General features: G+C 39.8%; 1 protein-coding gene across 1 annotated transcript in view; it reads right to left on the minus strand.

Moving 5' to 3' along the window:
* The window catches only part of LOC311082184 (laminin subunit beta-1-like), a gene marked incomplete at its 5' end in the record, with an annotated part of 162848 nt that overhangs the window by 58683 nt on the left and 83091 nt on the right, over nucleotides 1-21074 (minus strand). The gene's annotated exons all lie outside the window — the stretch shown is intronic.

The following is a 21074-nucleotide window of genomic DNA, read 5'->3' on the forward strand; positions in this document are numbered from 1 at the left end:
AACTAATGAAACCTTATTGTAAAGTATGGAAGCCCGTTTCCGCCACGTTGAGTAAAAAAAAAAAGATTCTTTAAGTCATAATAATGAGAAACTTTCTCATAATAATGACTTAACATCTCATAATAATGAGAAACTTTCTCATAATAATGAGAAACTTTCTCGTAATAATGACTTAACATCTCGTAATAATGAGAAACTTTCTCGTAATAATGACTTAACATCTCGTAATAATGAGAAACTTTCTCATAATAATGACTTAACATCTCATAATAATGAGAAACTTTCTCGTAATTATGACTTAAACATCTCGTAATAATGAAAAACTTTCTCATAATAATGACTTAACATCTCGTAATAATGAGAAACTTTCTCATAATAATGACTTAACATCTCGTAATAATGAGAAACTTTCTCGAAATAATGACTTAACATCTCGTAATAATGAGAAACTTTCTCATAATAATGACTTAACATCTCGTAATAATGAGAAACTTTCTCGAAATAATGACTTAACATCTCGTAATAATGAGAAACTTTCTCGAAATAATGACTAAACATCTCGTAATAATGAGAAACTTTCTCGAAATAATGGCTTAACATCTCGTAATAATGAGAAACTTTCTCGAAATAATGACTTAACATCTCGTAATAATGAGAAACTTTCTCGAAATAATGACTTAACATCTCGTAATAATGACAAACTTTCTCGTAATAATGACTTAGCATCTCGTAATAATGAGAAACTTTCTCGAAATAATGACTTAACATCTCGAAATAATGAGAAACTTTCTCGAAATAATGACTTAACATCTCATAATAATGAGAAACTTTCTCGAAATAATGACTTAACATCTCATAATAATGAGAAACTTTCTCGTAATAATGACTTATTTTCTCGCACTTCTACGCATGCGCAAAGCAGCGGAGCAGAAGGGCGTGCCACACTAGCGACATCCGCTGGTCAAAGCCGTGTAAATGCATCACAGCAAACATGGCACGCTCTGCAAAACAGTTGTTTTCATTAAAGTCAGTTTGATCTACTAAGTGCAATCTGTAGTATCATTAAATAACATCATCAGTAGGCCTATATCTTCCATACTTTTCCATGCGCACGATAAGGTGTGAAAGTGGAATGCAGAAGCAGGACGGTTACCATGGTAACGAAGGACGCCTGCTTGTTTAAATCAGATTAAAGTTGGAATATTACATTTATTCGTCAAGTTTAAGTGTAACACATATGTGTGTTAATATAACACGTATTTTGCAGATGCTTCTAGGATATTTGATGTGCAGGTTCATCTGGAAGACAGAAATCACCTTTAAGATGTTATGACTTTGGGGACATTTAAACATAAGTGGGCAGTTGAATGGGGGAAAACGCAAGGTCGAGACGTGTTTTTAAAAGATGAACTTCTTTTCAATGAGCGCCGCATTTTTAGAACGCCGTGTCATGCGCGAGACGCTGCAGAAGAGCGAGCACAACGTCCGTCTAGTGCGCGTATGCCTAGAAAAGCAATGAAAAAGCGCGTTCTGTATGAACGGACCCTTACACAGATCTCCAGATGAAGCGTTCTTAAACAGATTTGGAAAGGTGTGCTGTCTTATCATTCCTCCATCTATTTGAAATCCATGGATCACCCTTCTGTGTTGCTACTTGTTCATACACAAAAATACAAATGAATATTACAAATGAATAAAAGACTATCTAGTATGGAAGCCCGTCTCATATACTGATCATTTATCAATCATTAATGTTATTCACTGCAGAGCGTGCCATTTGCTGTGATGCATTTACACGGCTTTGACCAGGGGATGTCGCTATAGCGTGGCACGCCCTTCTGCTCCCCTGCTTTGCGCATGCGTAGAAGTGCGAGAAAATAAGTCATTATTACGAGAAAGTTTCTCATTATTATGAGATGTTAAGTCATTATTTCGAGAAAGTTTCTCATTATTACGAGATGTTAAGTCATTATTTCGAGAAAGTTTCTCATTATTACGAGATGTTAAGTCATTATTTCGAGAAAGTTTCTCATTATTACGAGATGTTAAGTCATTATTACGAGAAAGTTTCTCATTATTACGAGATGTTAAGTCATTTCGAGAAAGTTTCTCATTATTACGAGATGTTAAGTCATTATTACGAGAAAGTGTCTCATTATTACGAGATGTTAATTCATTATTAAGAGAAAGTTTCTCATTATTACGAGATGTTAAGTCATTATTTCGAGAAAGTTTCTCATTATTACGAGATGTTAAGTCATTATTACGAGAAAGTTTCTCATTATTTTGAGATGTTAAGTCATTATTATGAGAAAGTTTCTCATTATTATGAGAAAGTTTCTCATTATTATGAGATGTTAAGTCATTATTATGAGAAAGTTTCTCATTATTATGAGAAAGTTTCTCATTATTGTGAGATGTTAAGTCATTATTATGAGAAAGTTTCTCATTATTATGACTTAAAGAATTTTTTTTTTTTACTCAACGTGGTGGAAACGGGCTTCCATAGGTAAAGTGTTACTGGTTTCATGATAGTTTACACTTTAATGCATATAATACATACATGCAATTTACAACATCAACACAACTAAACATGAATTCCTCATAATTACCTTCTTAATTCTCACTGTTTTGTTTGGTAAAGTAACTAATATTTAGTTTTATTATCATAATTTCCCTATTTTTGCTTGATGTGTTATACATTCTAATTGTATCAACATCTTTTCATAGAATGCCAAGGAAATAAAGGATAAAAAAACACAAAAAAACAAGGAGCTCTTCTTTTTTTTTCTTTTTTGGTCCTTCCGCCCTTGCCCCTGAGGAGGTCTGTGCACGCCACTGCATGTTGATTCCTTTAAATGTTAAGGGGAAGATTAAAAAAGAGATACTGAATCTGTGAATTCTCACAGAATCACAATTAAATTCATATCTTGCTACTCAGTCAGAATCTTATTAACCTGGAGTCCCAGTCTCTGTCACAATAATCATATATGTGATGTTTTAAGCCCAGTTCAGGCTGCACGATTTTCAAAGTAGTCGGGTCACTGTTCTTTTCACACTGCGTGACTATCTGGGGTAACATTCAGTTGCTGGTGTGTTCACACTGCACGATGCATCGGCGACAGGAGGTTTCACACTGCATGACTTTCAGGAGGAAGAATCGCCGATAACTTCTGTCTGGTCCGCAAACTACGTTTCACAACCAAACACACGCGAGAAGTGATAAGGAAATAGCGCAAAATCCTGCGTGCGTAGACTGAAATTGTTATTAAAAATGATAGCCTGCAAGAAGCTTGCGATCCAAATTGTCTGTGCACTGATTTGCAGCGAAAAGGAGAAAAAGAAAAACATTATGCATGAAGAAATGGCTGGGAAGACAAGGGGAGCAAGGACTGTGTGTTCTGCAAAGAGAGTTGGGGGTAAATAAATAATTTTGCAATGTGCTGCTGTTGCTGCTGGTCAAGCAAATGTTTGTGCTTTGTTTCTGTTTGATATAATTGTAAATATATCTATTAAAATACTGATATTCTGGTCTATAACTCCTCCCCGAACTCCCCGCTGCTCTGTATCTTGCTCTCTCATTGGCTGTCGGTCATCACCGATGTAGTTTTCAGTCAGAACACTTTTCACACAGCAGGATTTTGAATCGCCGACAGGTCCAGATATTTAGCATGCCAAATATCTCACGGGCGTCGGCGACTCATCAGCGATTCTCTCAGATCACGTCTTTGCTCTTTCACACTGCGTGATTGTCACTCGCGTGAACGAGCATCGATTTGTCGGCGATTTCTCAAAACCTGTCGGCGAGCCAAAATCGGGGCTAAAATCGTGCAGTCTGAACTCGGCATTAGGCCTATTGGCAGACATCCATTTAAAATGTAGGCAATGGCATATAAAGAACCTTTTTTCTGTTTTAAGGGATACATATTTTCTGCCACTATTGTTCAGTTCTGGCAGGTAGTATAATAGCCTTTTTGACTGTGTTTTATGTTGATGTTAGTAAGTTTCATAGAAGACAGAGAGAAAAAGCTGTACCTTTTTTTCAGAAAGTATTGATGATAGTGATGACAGTGCATCAGAAATTAAGGTTGGAGTAAGAAAGGAAGAAGTTGAAGGTCAAGGAGTATAGAAGCAGTGAGGGTGATAGCAGAGATGAAGAATATAAGTCATAGATTGCGGTGGAAGTCAGGCATTTTGGTACATTATCCTATGCCAGTTTGGAAAATGTGATTAATACTACAACCAGATGTCAGGAAAGATGCCACTATTGGCCTCACTACACTGACAACCAGGGATCTGTTACAAAGTTACAAGGCTCAAAGTCTCCCACAGAAAGATTTATTCTATCTAAAAGAGAAGGCAGATCCAGACCTCGCTAAAACACCTCGATCGAATTCTCCCCCACAAACCTATGTCAGTATGTGGAAATATTTGCATAATGTTGTCCAAATGCATATGCAAAGAAAGAAGGCGTGGATCAGTTAGTAGAGTTGTCGCCGCCATGTCATGGAAACGCTGTGTTTTTATATGCGAAAGCAAGAGCACTTTATTTGGCCTTCTGAAAGTGGACACAATTAGGAATTAAGATTTGTTTACGACACTGTTCCATAAAAGCACAACCCAAATGTTTGTGTGCGTGTGCAGCGCCTTTTTCTTAGAACAGTTTCCTGAACCTGGGAGAGTAGGTACAAGGCTGGCTGTGCACAAAGGCTGTTTCTAAAAACAAAAAAGGGGCAATTCAACCTTTGCAAGGGCAATCTGGCGCTTCTGAATCAGAGCCTGTAAGTATTTATTTATTTATTTATTTATTTATTTTTGTTAAAGTATTTGCTATTGACTGTTCAAATCCTGAGGTTTACCCTCTAACATCAGTTGCTAGAGTGCCTCTTGAGTTCAGGGAAGTGAGGTTTACACACACAGCTCTTACTGGCCTATGTCCATTACCCACCCAACCATGTTTGAGCTTACAACCTACCACTGTGAATCGTTCTGCTGAAGTTGCGCTTGCTAAGTTGGTGAAAGTGTGTTTCCTGCCAGTCCAGATCTATGCCAGTAACACATCGAGTAGCTCTCCTACAGACTATTCATACCAGTCATCCTTTTGAAAAGATGGTAGCTGACATTACTGAACTTCCTGTGACACCATCAGGCCATAAATATGTCCTCGTTCTCTAAGACTATTTCACTAAGTATGTGAAATTGTACCCTATGAAAGATCAGAGAGCTCTAATGGAACAAAATGTCACATAGCATGGTGTTCCTGAATGCCTTCATTCCCCTGCGATAACTCAAAACTCCCTGGACAGCTTGACCGTCACACAGCCTGAAGACATAGACACCGTAACCTCAAAAGTGGCGTCCTACTGCTATGTCTCCACATGCTGTTCTGGACTCTAGATTGTTAGGTCGCAAGCCTGTCAAATTACCTGCAAGATTCAAAGACTATGTTGTGAAGTAAAAAAATTATAAAAATTATCAATCCTTTGCTAACTTTTGCTGAAGTCCTTGTTTGTCTTATGTGAAATACATACGGGCTAAAATAAATACATATGGGGCTCATTCATGAAACTTTCGTAAATATATGAGCAAAGAGTAATTTATGAGTAAAATGGACCTTTACGAAAACTGTCCTCCAGAATCACAGCTTCGGTAATTAAATGTGCACTGTAACTTGTATAGGTAGTTTATTTAAGTTTAAACATATTTGACAACGTATTACCTACACAAAAACAAGTAAATCAACTAGTGGCCAAGACCGCAGACCTCGCTCGCTCGCTCGCTCACTCGCACTCGCACACGCAGGCATTCTTTCTCTCTCTCGCCCTCACCCTCATGCTGCGTTGAGGTCAGCCCTATGTTCCCACGGCCCTATGTTCCCACATTTCTAAGAATTTTTCTTAAGAAGCTGCTGACGTTTTGCCGCTTAGTCTAGTGGAGTGGTTAAACATGAGATATATATAATTCGTCTTGTGTAGGCTATGTCTAACGGACGATCTTTGATATCATTAATTTGTTCCCTTGCAAATCGTTTTAGCTGAGGGCAAAGTTTAGTTTTATAACTATGGCTACTTATACTTTCATAGTTGCTATTATTGATCAATAAAACTAAAATTTAACAAAAAGAGACAGGGTTGTGTCATTTTATTTTATATAGCCTATGTAAGAATACTTTATATATATATATATATATATATATATATATATATATATATATATATATATATATATATATATATATATATATATATAATTATGATATCACCAACACAGCATGTATTTTTTTTTCATGTATGGGATGGGAAGTAATTCAGAGTAGCCTATGTTGTCTTGAAAGAAATCAAGCATCACTGACAAAGGCCCAAAAGAGACCATGACTTTCTAAAAGATCTTTTAAATGCAGATTGTTTGTGTTTTTGTTTTACTTTTAGGACTGGAGAACATCTAGCAATGAGATGTCACAACTTTTTTCTGTTTGTTAAATGCTTAGTTAGGGTTAGGATCTCTGCAAAGGAATACCTTCTCACAACATAGCGACACTTTATAGTTAACTTAATGAATTACTAACGTAATGATAGCAGTAACACCAAAACGTACTTTGCAAGATTAAGCGCTGTTTTATATGGATTAATGTTAAGGCAAAACAATAACTAACAAAACAGCATCAGGCATAAGAGACATCAGGATTCAAATTGTCCTTAAAAGATATTGATTTCTTGCAAGAAATATTCCCAGTCTACCCACAGTTCAGCTGCAGGCAGAGTGAGCCTCAGAGCAGAGGTTGGCCAGCATTTTTATAGTGTTATCTCTTGTCACCCACCACAGCACAAGGAACAGAAGGGACCCCCCCTTGACCCCTCCACAGAACAGGAATTCTCTCACCTCTGAAGTCACACACACCCTGCAGCTGTACTAACATCATAAAAGAAACTCAAAATACAGACAAATGAATGTATGGCATTCATTTGTTAAATCATTGAAAATAAAATATAGAGAAAAGATACATATTCTTTTCTATAACAATTAACCCTTTCATGCATAGTGGTCACTACAGTGGACAGCTATAAAAAAAAATCTTAAATTTGCACGGGTTTTGATGGCATAGTTGCACATCATCCTCTTCAGTGGACCCACCCTGGTGCATCATCCTATATAAATTTAAACCAAGTGGCAAGCCGTTGTGTTTCAATTTTTTTTTCCCCTCCAAACCAAGATGGCAAATGGTCAGTCAGAAATGCCAAGTTGCTCCGGAATATCCACCCATTCCTTCTGTCCTAGGAGACTCTTGTAGGTAAAACAAATATTGCAGCATCAAGCAATATCTAATGAGTCCTATCACAGTTGGGTCATTATATGTAAATGTCATAATTTTTTTTTACTGTAATTAAATGTATTTGGTATTATTATAATGTAATGTGATTATAATGTATGTGTCTTGTATTATGTAATGCATGTTACTTGTAATATATTACTTTACTTATAAATGAGTTATAAATGAGAAGAGTTGTAAATGAGTAAACTTCTTAATGAGTTTAGGTCTTATATAAAAGCCCTTAAAGTAATGAAAAAGAAGAATGCAATAAATAGTGTTTGCATTAAAGAATATGATTTACAAAACAAAAACACAACCAAGCCCCTTTAACCTTTCCATCTTTTTTGTTTACAGTTTTTCTCGATTGCTTAATCACTATAACCAGGCTTTTGAACTAAAATTTCAAAACCATAACGCCAATTAGACCATGCTTAGACCATGTTGTCATTTAGAAAGCACTAGCATTCAATATTGTTCACTCAAGTCAGCACAGCTTCAGCTCAGTTAGCACACAATTACCCAGGTGGAAACACTAGGAGTTTAACACACATCAATCAGATCCTTCAATAGATATATAAAAGGGCCCAGATCATTTTTTTTTGCGTTTTGGAACAATGGATCCAGAAAGACATGAAGGAAGAGGGATAAGAATGAGGAGGAGGAAGGGCAAGGGCAAGGGCAAGAAGACAAGCAGTCTCAGATGAAATTCAAGCCACTCTAGTTGCCCATGTGTTAGTCAATGGTGTGACTATGAGGGAGGCTGGGCTACGAGTACGGCCAAATTTGACAACTGTGGGGTTTTGGTTTGTACAGTAAGTTAAAAAATGCTTTTATTTATTTATTTTATTTTTATCTACATTAGTTTAACAACTGTGTTTATTGCATTAGATGGCAGAAATGGAGGTGAGGGACAAATGGGCCTCTATGAAAAACGAGGTGATACAGGGAGAAGATCTTTGACATCTGAGAATCACTGGCAGCATATGCTGTTCAGCATATGACATATAAAAGGTATGTGTAAAATGAGTGTCCTCATTCATATAAATCAACTTAAAAGTTTAATAAATCAAGTAAATCGATGATTTTTTAAATTTAGGACAGTCGAGGAGGTGGAAAAAAAAGGAATTTGTTCTCTTGTCAGTGATGCTGAAATTCAGGTACATATAAGACTTTACAAAATTTAAAATGGCTAGATATTGTTTGCTATACGAAATATTAAGAGCTTTCATCCAGCCTTGTCAGCACATGCTGAGGAACTTTTAGGACACATTGACAACATTGTGTTTGAGCAAAAGAAGGACAAAAAACTTGAACATTTTGACCTTTTAATGTGTGAATTGATTCCTGAGGTAAGCATTTTATGGGATCGTGTTGGTACAAATAAGTACTCAAATTTTTTATATCACCAAAAAAACACATTTTCTCACCCTGGTATCATTTGATAATATGTTGGGAGAAACTGATGGCTGATTTTTATGTTTTGGTTAACTAACTCATTAAACTAACATTAAGTAATTACTTTTTTTATCTTTTGTTGTACAGATCAGCCTTATAATACTGAGACGAACGGAGGGTTTCAGTCACTTTTGGGCTGATATATCTTATCTTGTGGAGTGTGTCATTAAAATGGCCTTTTAATGTCACAACATCCCAGGTTCAACGGGCTAACTGCGTCTGCTGCTGCGTTGCACCTTTGAGTTTGCATATCAAAGCAAAAACAGTGAGTGATGTTCCACAGCACTAAAGACTGCAAGTGTACAGTTGCATGTGACGTGTTGTTTGTGTGTTTTTGCAGAGTTCCCTAAAGTCAGTCCATCCATGACACCCAGGTTCAACGAGCTAACTGCTTCTGCTGCTGCATTGCACCTTTGAGTTTGCATATCAAAGCAAAAACAGTGAGTGATGTTCCACAGCACTAAAGACTGCAAGTGTACTGTTGCATGTGACGTGTTGTTTGTGTGTTTTTGCAGAGTTCCCTCAAGTCAGTCCATCCATGACACCCAGGTTCAACGAGCTAACTGCGTCTGCTGCTGCGTTGCACCTTTGAGTTTGCATATCAAAGCAAAAACAGTGAGTGATGTTCCACAGCACTAAAGACTGCAAGTGTACAGTTGCATGTGACGTGTTGTTTGTGTGTTTTTGCAGAGCTCCCTCAAGTCAGTCCATGACACCTAGTCCAGCCTCCTCACCTACCAGGTCACGACCGCACCATCTAAAGGGGAAATTGACTGACTCCATCATCTAGGCCTTAGGATGGTTCCACAAAGAATTAACTGCACATACAACATGAATTTACTTCAAACTAAAGATTTGACTTTTCATACAGCAAAATACACTGCATCTATTTGTCTCATTAGCTCTCAAAAAACTTTAACCTTACAGTTCATTAAATATTTTAACACAGCTAACTCAACATTAATTGTTTTTAAATCTATAGCCAATCTATAGTCACAATGTATAGCCAGAGGACTATCACAAAAGTGTTTAGGAAAGTAAAGACATACTAGAGTATGTTTGTTTAAAGCTGCTTTGTATTGTTGTGTATTTTAAAAAAACTCTATAAATGTCCTAAAACGATGTGCATTTTGCTTGTAGTTTTGTGTTAATAAAAATGTAATATATTACATCTCATAATTCAGTTTCAGAATTCATTATGTATTGTATTGTGTAATTTAATTACATTTTTATATAAGTTTTGGTTCTCTAATTTTATTACATTAAATGTTATTGTGTTGTATGATGTTCTGTATTAAGAATTAATTATGACATAAATCATATGCATTAGTACACAAATGACATGCTTGCAATAAAAAAGCATTTTATGCCCCATTGCTTAATAACAAATAACTTTGTCACAAAACATACTTTAAAAATGTTATTTCTTTCAAATAAAAGATTATTATATGAATTAAGGGGTTTGATTAATTACATTAAAAATTGTGATTCCATAATTTTATTATACTGTTCTTTAGTCAAGGCTAGATTTAATATGTTATATTTAATATTTATACCCACAAAACATAGCTAGCATTCTGTAATTTATTTAAATGTCTAAACTGTTAATACGAAAAATAGTAATATACACAAATAAGCATTATTTTAAGAATATTTTAATAAATAAAAGTGTAAAAAAAATAATTACATAATTATAATTGCATTACGAATGGCTGTTAATATGGTAAGGCAGTATCAGTGCAGTATAAGCTCAGGAAAAGCTCATAGCACGCACGATCATCGGATAACGTTAGCTGTATGCTATGCTATTATCTAAGCTAACTAAAAAACACTACCAACGAGAAATGTTTAATTTCACAATCTATAGCTTCGGTTAAATACTAGTATATGAACCGTATAATTTAAAATACATTAAATACATTAATGATTCGTTATAATGTAGTACAAACGTCTTCTATAATAAAGTGATTTTGTATGATTTGTAACCAGGCACTAAAGCGATTACCCATAAAACCGGCTTTGAGCCAATCGGATTGCTTGGGTCCTACGCCCGGACCCATTTCTTCAGCCGGACCCGATTATTCACCACACCGGATCCGCCCACGCTATGCCACGGCCCAGGTCCGCCCACGCCTTGCCACGGCCCAGGTCCGCCCACGCCTTGCCACAGCCCAGGTCCGCCCACGCCATGCCACGACCCAGGCCCGTCCACGCCATGCCACGTCCCATGTCCTGTCCCCCTGCACGGGCCTGGCCCACCATCCTTCCCCCAAGACCGCCACCGCTCCACCAGCCTTTTTTTCTTTTGTTTGGGTGTCGGGAGCCACCCTTAGGGGGGGGGATTCTGTCACGTTTTGGGTTTGTTCTTGTCATGTTTCTGTGTCATGTCTTGTTTCCATGTCTGTCATGTGATTCCCTGTTTGTCATGTGATCCTGCCATGTCTTGTCATTGGTTAATTGTCTGATCATTGTTCACAGGTGTCCCTTGTTTTGTCATTAGTCTGTGTATTTAAGCCCTCATGTTTGCCATGTGTCTTTGTCAAGTATTGTTTCCTGTAGTCTGCTGTTGTGCAAAGTTCATGTTCATGCTTTTGTTTTCATGCCACGCCATGTTTTTGTTTCATGTTTTGTTTTTGTTAAAATAAACTGCACTTGGGTTCTCCTTTACACTTGCCTCCAGTGGACTCTTATTACAAGTATATAGGCCATAATATAGGCCAGTATATAAATAAATAGGCAATTATTGTGTGTCCACCAAAGCATTTTTAGCCAGCTAAAAAATGCGTGGTGCTCTTCTGAAAACGTACAGCTGGTACTTTAAAGCACTTTGCAAGCGCAGCGTTTTTCCAGCTTAAGCCAGGTGGACACTGCGATTTCGGACATGATTTGGCCGTCTGAGACTAATTTTGCAAATCCTAAAAGTTTCCTCTGATCCTAAGCTAAAATCTTAAGTCTTTAATCGTTAGTTTGACATGTTCACCGACAGCCAATTAATGACCGTTGCGATAAAATTTTACCTCCCACGAAATTCTGGCAGTGTCAGAAGATTTGATTCACAGTCCTGCAGTGTGACTGTTTCTACGGCGACCATCAAATTGTCTTCGGTTTTCAAGCCATGACCAAAATTAACGTTAGAGATTTCCTTGCAGCCATCATTTCATTCCTGCGTGTAATGCAGCTCACTGTCACCGAACGTGTCATTGATTGATGATGTGAAACTCCAGACAACTTTTCTTGCGATGCGTCCGTTTTTAACGCATCTTGATTGTTGTACAGTCTGACATTAATGACAACTGATATCTTGCAGTGTGACATGGCATACAGCAATGATTATGTTTGTACAGTCTGACAAGCAACTGTAACAGGTAGCGCTATGTAGTGCACCATAGCAACTCCTTTTCTGTGTGTATCATCTGTACGTCAGGATACACGCTATGGACCAGAACTCTAGGTTCGCTACAGAGGGCAAAAATGAGGTAAATCACATTAACACAAAAAACAGACAGACCAGGAAAATGACTTTTACCAAGATGGTTTCCTTTTACTTTCCAGGAAAATAACATTACTTCAAGAAAAATAATAATTTAACAGAAAATAATACAAAGACTTACAGTAATTCACTGTAGATAAACAGTTCCCTTTCGAGGCGGTAACTTCAACATTACGTCAACCCTAACCCTAAACCTAACCCTATCCTCCCTTCTCCACTTTTGCTGAAATCTTATGGGCTATCGCCAGCTGGGACAGCTGGCAAATTGACGCGAAGCATGCAAATACTGACAGGTTCGTGGGCAATATAAAATGCATGGGCGCAACAATTATGTCAGAAACTCTTTCTTCATGCTAAGTCATCGTGGAAGTTGAACATAGAGGACTAATCACCTTTTTCTTCTCTGCATCCGATGGCTGCTAACATTACATGCCAGATTTGTGTGGGCCCCATCGACCCGCCCGACCTTCACCTGCCTGCCTGGGGCTCGCCCACGCCGAGGCGGCACTTACGGATGCCACCTGTGCCCACTGCACCGAGCTTCCAGTGCTCGCCCTCAGAGCCAGAAGTGAAATGGCTTGAGCTACAGTGGGGATGAGGCCCACTGCCACTAGCGAGCCGCTGGTGGACCCTCACCCGCCCGAAGGCAAGGATTTCGATGCTGTCAGCTTCGCGGGCGTGAGCTTTTCCGAGACGCAAAAGCGCGCCAAAGCAATGAGCCACATTATGCCCCGTTGCTCACTCCAACCACCGTCGAGATCCCGCTCTTCCTCGGCACCTCGCCACTCTCAAGGACCGGCTGGACAGCCCGCCGTGGTGCCCCGCCCCGAACCAGGTGCTCGTTCCGGGCAAAACCAGCAGTGGCCGGGGTCTGGGAAGAAACGTCAGGGTCAGAGGGGAAGCCCGCGCCACGAAAGAGTCAGCGTGCCATCCTCGGCTACCAAGCCATCTTCCTAACGGAGCGGTCAAGAGGAAGAGAGAGCGCGCTGGAGGCCCCACCCCCAAGCGTGTGTGTGTGTGTAAATACTGTTTCTGTTTGTGTGAGTTCCACAATAAAAACATGTATCCCTTCACAAAAAGAGCTTTTTCTCCCTCTTGCACCCAACACTGTGTCACTCACCCTGCCCCAGAGCAGCGCAGAGTCACAGCCCATAACTATAATGGCCTCTCAAGGGCGCGAAAGTGCCAACATTACACAAAGCCTGCCGCGAGCCGCCAGTGGATTTAAAGGACGCGTACTTTCATATTCAAATAGCGATGCACCACCGGCGCTTCCTGAGCTTTGCATCCTGAATTATCTGGACGATAAGCTAATTTTAGCCCACTCAAGAGATGTGCTAATCAGTCACGTGGAAACACTGTTTCACCATCTGGATACGCTGGGACTGCATGTGAATGTGCAGAGGAGCATGTTTATACCGAGTTGGACTATAACAATATCTGAGAGTATGTTTGGACTCGATGGCGATGCAAGCCCATGTCTCTCAAGAGCGCATAGAGACAATCCCAGGCTTCTGGGACTGATGGCGGTGGCTTCTTCAGTGTGCTATCTTGGCCTACTGCATATCCGCTGCAGTTTTGGCTGAAAACTCGAGTTCCGCCGAGGGCGTGGTCTTCAGGCCACAAGCGCATTACGGTCACTCATAGTTGCGTCTGCACTCTGAGACCGTCGAGCAACCCGGATAGAACCTAGGAGTTCCTTTGGGTATAGTGACGCAACGCACCGTGGTCTCGACGGACGCGTCAACCTCAGGCTGGGGAGCAGTGTGCTTGGGCATGCCTGCCTCAGGCCTGTGGTCCGAGTCACAGAGAGAGTGGCACATAAACCGTTTGGAATTAAAGGCAGTGTCCTTAGCCCTGGAAGCCTTTCTGTCAAAATTGGAGCAGCAACATGTACTGATTCGAACCGACAACACGTCTGTGGTTTCGTACATAAATCGCCAGTGTGGCGTACGCTCCAGAGCTCTGTTCAAACAGGCAGCGAGTGTCCTGTTGTGGGCAGACTGACACTCTCTCCAAAAGAGCGGAGAGACCATAACATCCCAGTCTCCCAGTTTCGAGGAACGGGATTCCTTAAGTGGAGAGTGGAGGCTGCACCCTGGGTCAGTCCAAATGATTTGGGATCGATTTGGGAGGGCAGAAGTGGATCTGTTTGCCACAAGCGAGAACACACACTGTCAGACGTTCTTCTCCCTACCTCACTCCCCGCTGACGGGAGATGCTCTGACATCGCGTTGGCCGGAAACCAGGCTTTACCCGTTCCCTCCAGCGAAGATTGGCCAGCCTATGGTGTTGTGCAAAATCAGGGAGGAGAGAGCATCAGTGATCCTCGTGGCCCCGAACTGGCCGAATCAGCCCTGGTTCATGGACCTGAGAGAGTTAATGGTGGCTCCTCCATGGAAAATCCCCCTCAGGAAGGACCTGCTGTCTCAGGCGAACGGCACGATATGGCACCCCAGCCCCGAGCTGTGGAACCTTCATGTGTGGCCACTGTGGGGACCTTAAATGAATGGGACACTCTGCAGTCACGAGTGCTGAGCACACTTGCGGAGGCGCGCGTGCCTTCTACCAGGCGCCTCTACGCTCTGAAATGGGGAGTTTTTGCAAAATGGTGCCAGGACATCGATATTGACCCGGGGATGTCGGATGTTTCGCGCTTTCTACTGCACAGAATGGATAGCGGGAGTTTGCCATCCACGCTGAAGGTGTATGTGGCCGCTATTGCTGCTCTTTGTTCCTGGGTTGACAGGCAATCGATCCGTAAGCACGCTCTGGTATTTCCCTGGGGGGCGAGGGGATTGTGTCCTTCACGGCCGCCCTCCTTGCCACTGTGGGATCTAGCTCTAGTTTTGAGGGCTCTATCTCTACCACCATTCAAGCCCCTAGCTTCGATTGCGGTTAACCCCCTGGGGTCGACAATCACGCCGGCGTGAAACGAGACTCAAAATACTCTGTTGACTTTGATTTTACAAACAAGTTTCATACATCAATCGATCCTGTTAAGTGTGTATTATTTTTGTGTATACTCACAATAAAAGCAAAGTGTTGTGCTTTTTGCCAAATAAAGAAAAATAAACATGATGCGAGTTCTGCTTTCTCTCTGTCAGTGAAGTCAATTCTGAAACGCGTCCGAAAATGAACCATAACTCAGCGAATACTCAGTCAAACAGGCATACAGACACACAGGCATGAAGCTTGAATTGTCTTCTTTTAAATGAAGTCTTTTTGTATAAAAAAACAAATATTCTCTGTTTATGTAATCTGTATGAAAAGAGAGAGATGTCAGTCGTTCTCATCTCAGCTCATTATGTTTTAATGTGACCCCGCCCACGGAGAGTGCGCGCTATTCAAATGCAAATGAATGAGGCAATCCATGCAAACTGTGAACGCTCCCATATCAGCTCGAGAAAATACATCAAGTTTATTCAGATCATTGTACTTGTTTACACCGTCTCGCAGCGCTGTGAGGAATAATACTATTGTAATAATAATAATAATGGAAAATGTACCTCAGAAGTGCTGGTATTTCGAGGAGCAACGAATGGAATACTGTAGTAAGTTTTTTTCATTCTCAAGTGAATTGCGTGAATTTCTGTGTGTGAATGAATGAACGGCAGAGATACGCGCTGTTTACCACAACTCGCAAAAAGACAGTTTAAATTTGAATCGCGTTTCTGTGTGAATGAATGATCCGCTTTTAGCAAACTGTATTGCTATACTGAGATGAGTAAAAATCGACTGAAATATGTTGAAATAAAATGTATTTGTATAAGCAACGTATTAAACTGCAAATTAACATTTATATTCCTTATAATAATAATGAAAGACCTATGTTACAGACGTATGAAAGACAACATTTCGTTGACTAGTTTTGGATAGATTATACATTTTTACTGTAAAATATCTGCCACCTCAAATAAGCTTTTGTTTGCCAATTTTTGCTCATATGTTAAATATAGTATGTTTTGTCAAAAATAAAGTCATCAAATAATATGTTATAGTGTTTGTTCCAATGTAGCCTAGGCTATATTCAAAGTAATGAATCCTTAACTTTGAAATATGTATGATAAAATGTATACTTTAGTTTTTACAAAGAAAGATTACACTTGAATTGTTGTTGTAATTGTAACCTTTTTAATAAAAAATATACATTTACAAGGTAGATGTAAACAAATTTTAAAAGGTAATATAAGCTTTTTCTTTAAATAATTTTTATTGTGTTTTATTATTGACAAATTTGGGGAGAGGATACATATTACAAAACTGAAAATACAGTATGAGAATTAACTGCACAATTACTAGACATGTTTTCATTGGATATTATACAATTTGCAAGCACAATTTGTGGAAAAATAAAAAAAATTGAGATGCTTCCAACTGTGAACCATATATATATATATATTGCTCTTGCATTCTTTCCTGTGGCTCAGTGACACACCTGAATGAATGGCTCATTAAGTATGCGGGCCCCATTGTCTCCTCAGGTGTGAACTACTCAATATGCATGATGGTGTTGGATCGTTGACGCCCACTCGCATATTGCCTTTCCAAACAGAAAGTGTCTTGCAAAATTTAAATCAATGTATTGTTTTATGTGAATGATTAGGCAGGATGATTTTCAGATCATTTTGAAGAAAAAACTCTAGGCTAAATAGAGTGTAATTACACCTTTGCCATTAATATGTTTATAAGCAACTGAAAAAAGCACAAATGTCAGGGCATGTCAGAACATCTCAAGGACCCCAAAAACACCTCAGACCCCAGAGGGTTAAGGAGCTTTCCCTGAAGACGGCCTTACTTCTTGCTCTCGCCTCGGCGAAGCGCATTGGAGACCTACACACGTTCTCGGTGAACGACGATTGCATCTGTTTCAGACCTGGCGACTGCAGCGTCACTCTCTGGCCGAAACCAGAGCACAGGTTGTTTCCCTGCCCGCCTTGTCTGCCGAGTCGTAAGCCTTGCGTGGCGCTAAGGCCGTGTGTCCACCGAAGCGTTTTTTCACGCGGCGTATTTTTACAATTGTTTTCAATGGTAGCGCCACAATTTTTAAACGCCATGAGCGTAACAAAGCGCTGAGCGTTTTTTTCACGCTGAAGCGCTGAGGGCTCAGCATTTTTTACAGGTCACTGAGAGTTGAAGAATGTTCAACTTTGGGTAAAACGCAGCACTCATCACTGTCACTTTTTACCCAACCGTCCAATCACAGTGGAGGAGGGGCGGAACTAATACCACACCGACCAACCGCCACGTTCTGCTTGTACAACGTCAACAGATGACAACAACAAGCATAATAACGGAACAAAATAATTTAAAACAAGAGCCAGAGAAAATACGTTACATTGTATCAACATTTTAATATAGAATCAACACAGAAACAAAATATGTGTTAAATGAGATACTAGTAACACTTTCACGGATATTCCATATCATAACAAGCAAAGTGTCTCAACTGAAAAAAATGATGCGCTGCTAAAATGCTCTCAAGCGCCCATAGCTAGGCGTTTTCGGCAGAGCACCTTGCGTTTTCAGCTGGCTAAAAACGCTTGGGTGGACACATGGCCTAACGCTCAGAGCGCTGTTTGCCCTGTCAGGGCTTTGCGGATGTATGTGAATCGCTCGGCTGCTTTTCGTCAGTCGGACCAGCTGTTCGTGTGCATTGGTGGATGTACTAAGGGACGTGCTGTTTCAAAACAGAGAATATCTCACTGGATTGTGGACGCTATTGCATTGGCTTACGAATGCCAGGGGAAAGATTGTCCCCTTAACATCAGGGCTCATTCAACAAGGGCGACCGCCTCCTTGTGGGCCTGGTCTAGAGGTATGTCTATCCAGGATGTCTTGCTGCTGACTGGTCTTCTCAGAACACATTCGCCAGGTTTTACACTGTCTGTAGCGCCACAAGTGCTTTCAGTGAGTTGAGTTTTTACTCATGTATTATAAAAACTGTTATAATCAGCTATGCAGTAGTTACCATTATGTTGCTAACTCTGTGTTAACTCTGTGTTTATGGCTATTAAGGTTGATGCAGCTGTCACCGCAAACGCCGTCGACACTTTTTAACTCTCATACTTGAGTGCTTATTGTTTTTGTGTCAGCCCTGATCAGTGCAGTCTTCACTTTCATTGCGTTGGGATATGCAAATTTTGTCACGCTGACATAATGTTGAAGTTAGTGCCTTGAAAAGGGAACGTCTCTGGTTACTATCGTAACCTTGGTTCCCTGAGAGGCGGGAACGAGACATTACTTTAGCCGCCGTGCTCGCAGTTTGATCAGCTATAGCTTTCAGTCGTGATTCTGACGTAATTGTCACACCCATGCATTTTATACTGCCCGCGAACCTGTCAGTATTTGCATGCTTTGCGTCAATTGGCCAGCTGTCCCCAGCTGGCGTTAGCCCATAAGATTTCAGCAAAAGTGGAGAAGAGAGGAGTTCCCATAAACGTCACGCTGACGTAATGTCTCATTCCCGCCTCTCAGGGAACTGATGTTACAATAGTAACTGGAGACGTTCTCAGTCCATGGAACAATTGTGTGTTTGTGTGCAAAACAAATAGTCCTTTGAATCCAACGATGAACGCAACAAATGTTAAAGTCTCTTGGTATGGTGTAGTGCAAAAATGTCTGTAAGTGTAAAATCAGTTCTGTACGATTCTCAGTGTTGAGGTAATTGCTGAGAAATACCACTAAGGATGAATTCCACTTGTGACATCAGATAAGGCACTGATCACTCATCGAATCGCAGGATGTCTTGTCTCTTTTAGGACTTTTCAGCTGGGAGGCTCACCATCTCAGGATCACAGCTTATTCCAGAATCTCAAAAAACTCTGACCTGTTTATACAAACAGTGCCATAAACATCATAGACAATTTGTATGACTTTTAAACTCAATAGGCTATATCATTAGGCTATATTAAATCAACTAGGTGAAAAATACTATTTGAGCACTTTTGTTACTCAATGCATAACAAATCATTTTCATAAATTATATTACTCTGCTTATTTAGCATTTGTGAAGTCTTCAGAACTACAATACATGCAGCCACAACACTGTCAATCAAACTCCCTGCGAAGGGTCAATTTCTGCAGCAAAGATGGCATTGCCAATGCAATCCACCTGGTACCGGCAGATGGTGATGAGACAATGATCTGAATACTGATGGTATTCATAAGGTCCCACAGTTCCAGTGTTCCAATTGTACAGTGTTCCTATTATCTCTGAGCTGTCCTTGTGCAACTCATTTTCATGCATCTCCCAATTGATCCTTCGCAGGGAGTTTGATTGACAGGCGATCTGACAAATCATAATACGCCATCCGCCGAATCCGCCATTTTTGTCCGACAAAACAGTCAGGAGAGTTAGTAGGTAATTCTTGGAGGATTTGAACTTGAAAAAAAACTGTGTGTACTGACGTCTTTCCGCGGTTAAAACAACATTCCTTCTTATGTTCATTCATGTTTATTCGATGCTATAAATTAACAAGGAAGAGATGATCGGTTCACAAGCAGCTTTAACTGAGGCTCTACAGCGATCTGTCAGACACATTAAAAAGCCACAAAACGGTATTTATTGTTAAAATTTCTTTTAAAAATGAGAAAATTTGAAAGGTGAGACTTTGTTTCATATCAAAAGTAACCTGGTCTGTCCTGTCTGTCAGCGTGTTGTCAGTGTACTCTCTGCTCTGTGATGTATTTTTCACTGTGTGAAAAAATGGTGGGGCATGAGAACAGACTGGCTTGTCGGACATAGCAACAGTAACTATAAAGGGCGGGTCTTTGAGAACGTCAATTTTGACCTGGGTTACACCACAAATCGTTAAGGGGTCTTTTAAATCGCACAGCGTGCACCCGGCTTTAGATACTTTGTTTTCTATGATAAAGAATATCCATGGCAGTAATGTGTTATTAGCATCTCATTTTAAAGAACATTACTGAATATAAAAATGAAGTAACCAGCTATTTTAACTTCTCCACTGTTGTTCAGTTGTTGTACATGTTGGATAATTGGTTGGTGTAGTATTTGTCCTGCCCCTCCTCCACTGTGATTGGACAGCTGGGTAAAAAGAGACAGTGACAAGTGCTGCCTACAGTAAAAAAAAAAAAAGACAGGGCAAATCAACTCGTGAAATATTATTAGGGTACATAGTGCATCAAAATGCAATGTCATCAGTTTGCCTAAATTAGAACAGAAAGGTTCAAATGTTTTACGCACCATTTACACGTGGTAGGGAGCAGGTGTAAATTTCTGTCGTACCAACTAACATTTTTAAAATACAATAAATAATAAATAAAAATAAATAATATTTTTGTGAAACCTATAATTTATGTCAGAGCGACGTTCGCTTTACGAACGATTTACACAAAAATTTGTTCTGCTCGTGTTTCATGAATGAGGCCCATTCCGTTAATTACAAAACTTAAAAAACACCACTAATATGCACATTGCTTTTTCTGGTTTATTAATGATATTGTTACTTTCTGTACATTGCACACAGAAAGAATTTGTGTTTAATGTTCATTGCATTCTATTTCTACATACTTTTGTTAAGTACTTTTATTTTGGTGTTGAGTCTTCGGAGAGAGAGGATTATGTGTTGTGAAGCTGGAATGCAGGAAAAAATGACAAGAGAGTGTCCGGGCACAGAGTAGCGTTGCTCCCCTCCGCAGTTCTAACACTCGGCTCAATAAAAGTTATTATCCATCAATATTTCAAGTCCATTGTCTTTTTGAAATACAGTGAGGAAAATAAGTATTTGAACACCCTGCTATTTTGGAAGTTCTCCCACTTAGAAATCATGGAGGGGTCTGAAATTGTCATCGTAG

This window comes from Abramis brama (assembly GCF_963993115.1).
Source record: "Abramis brama genome assembly, chromosome: 4".
Taxonomy (NCBI): domain Eukaryota; kingdom Metazoa; phylum Chordata; class Actinopteri; order Cypriniformes; family Leuciscidae; genus Abramis; species Abramis brama.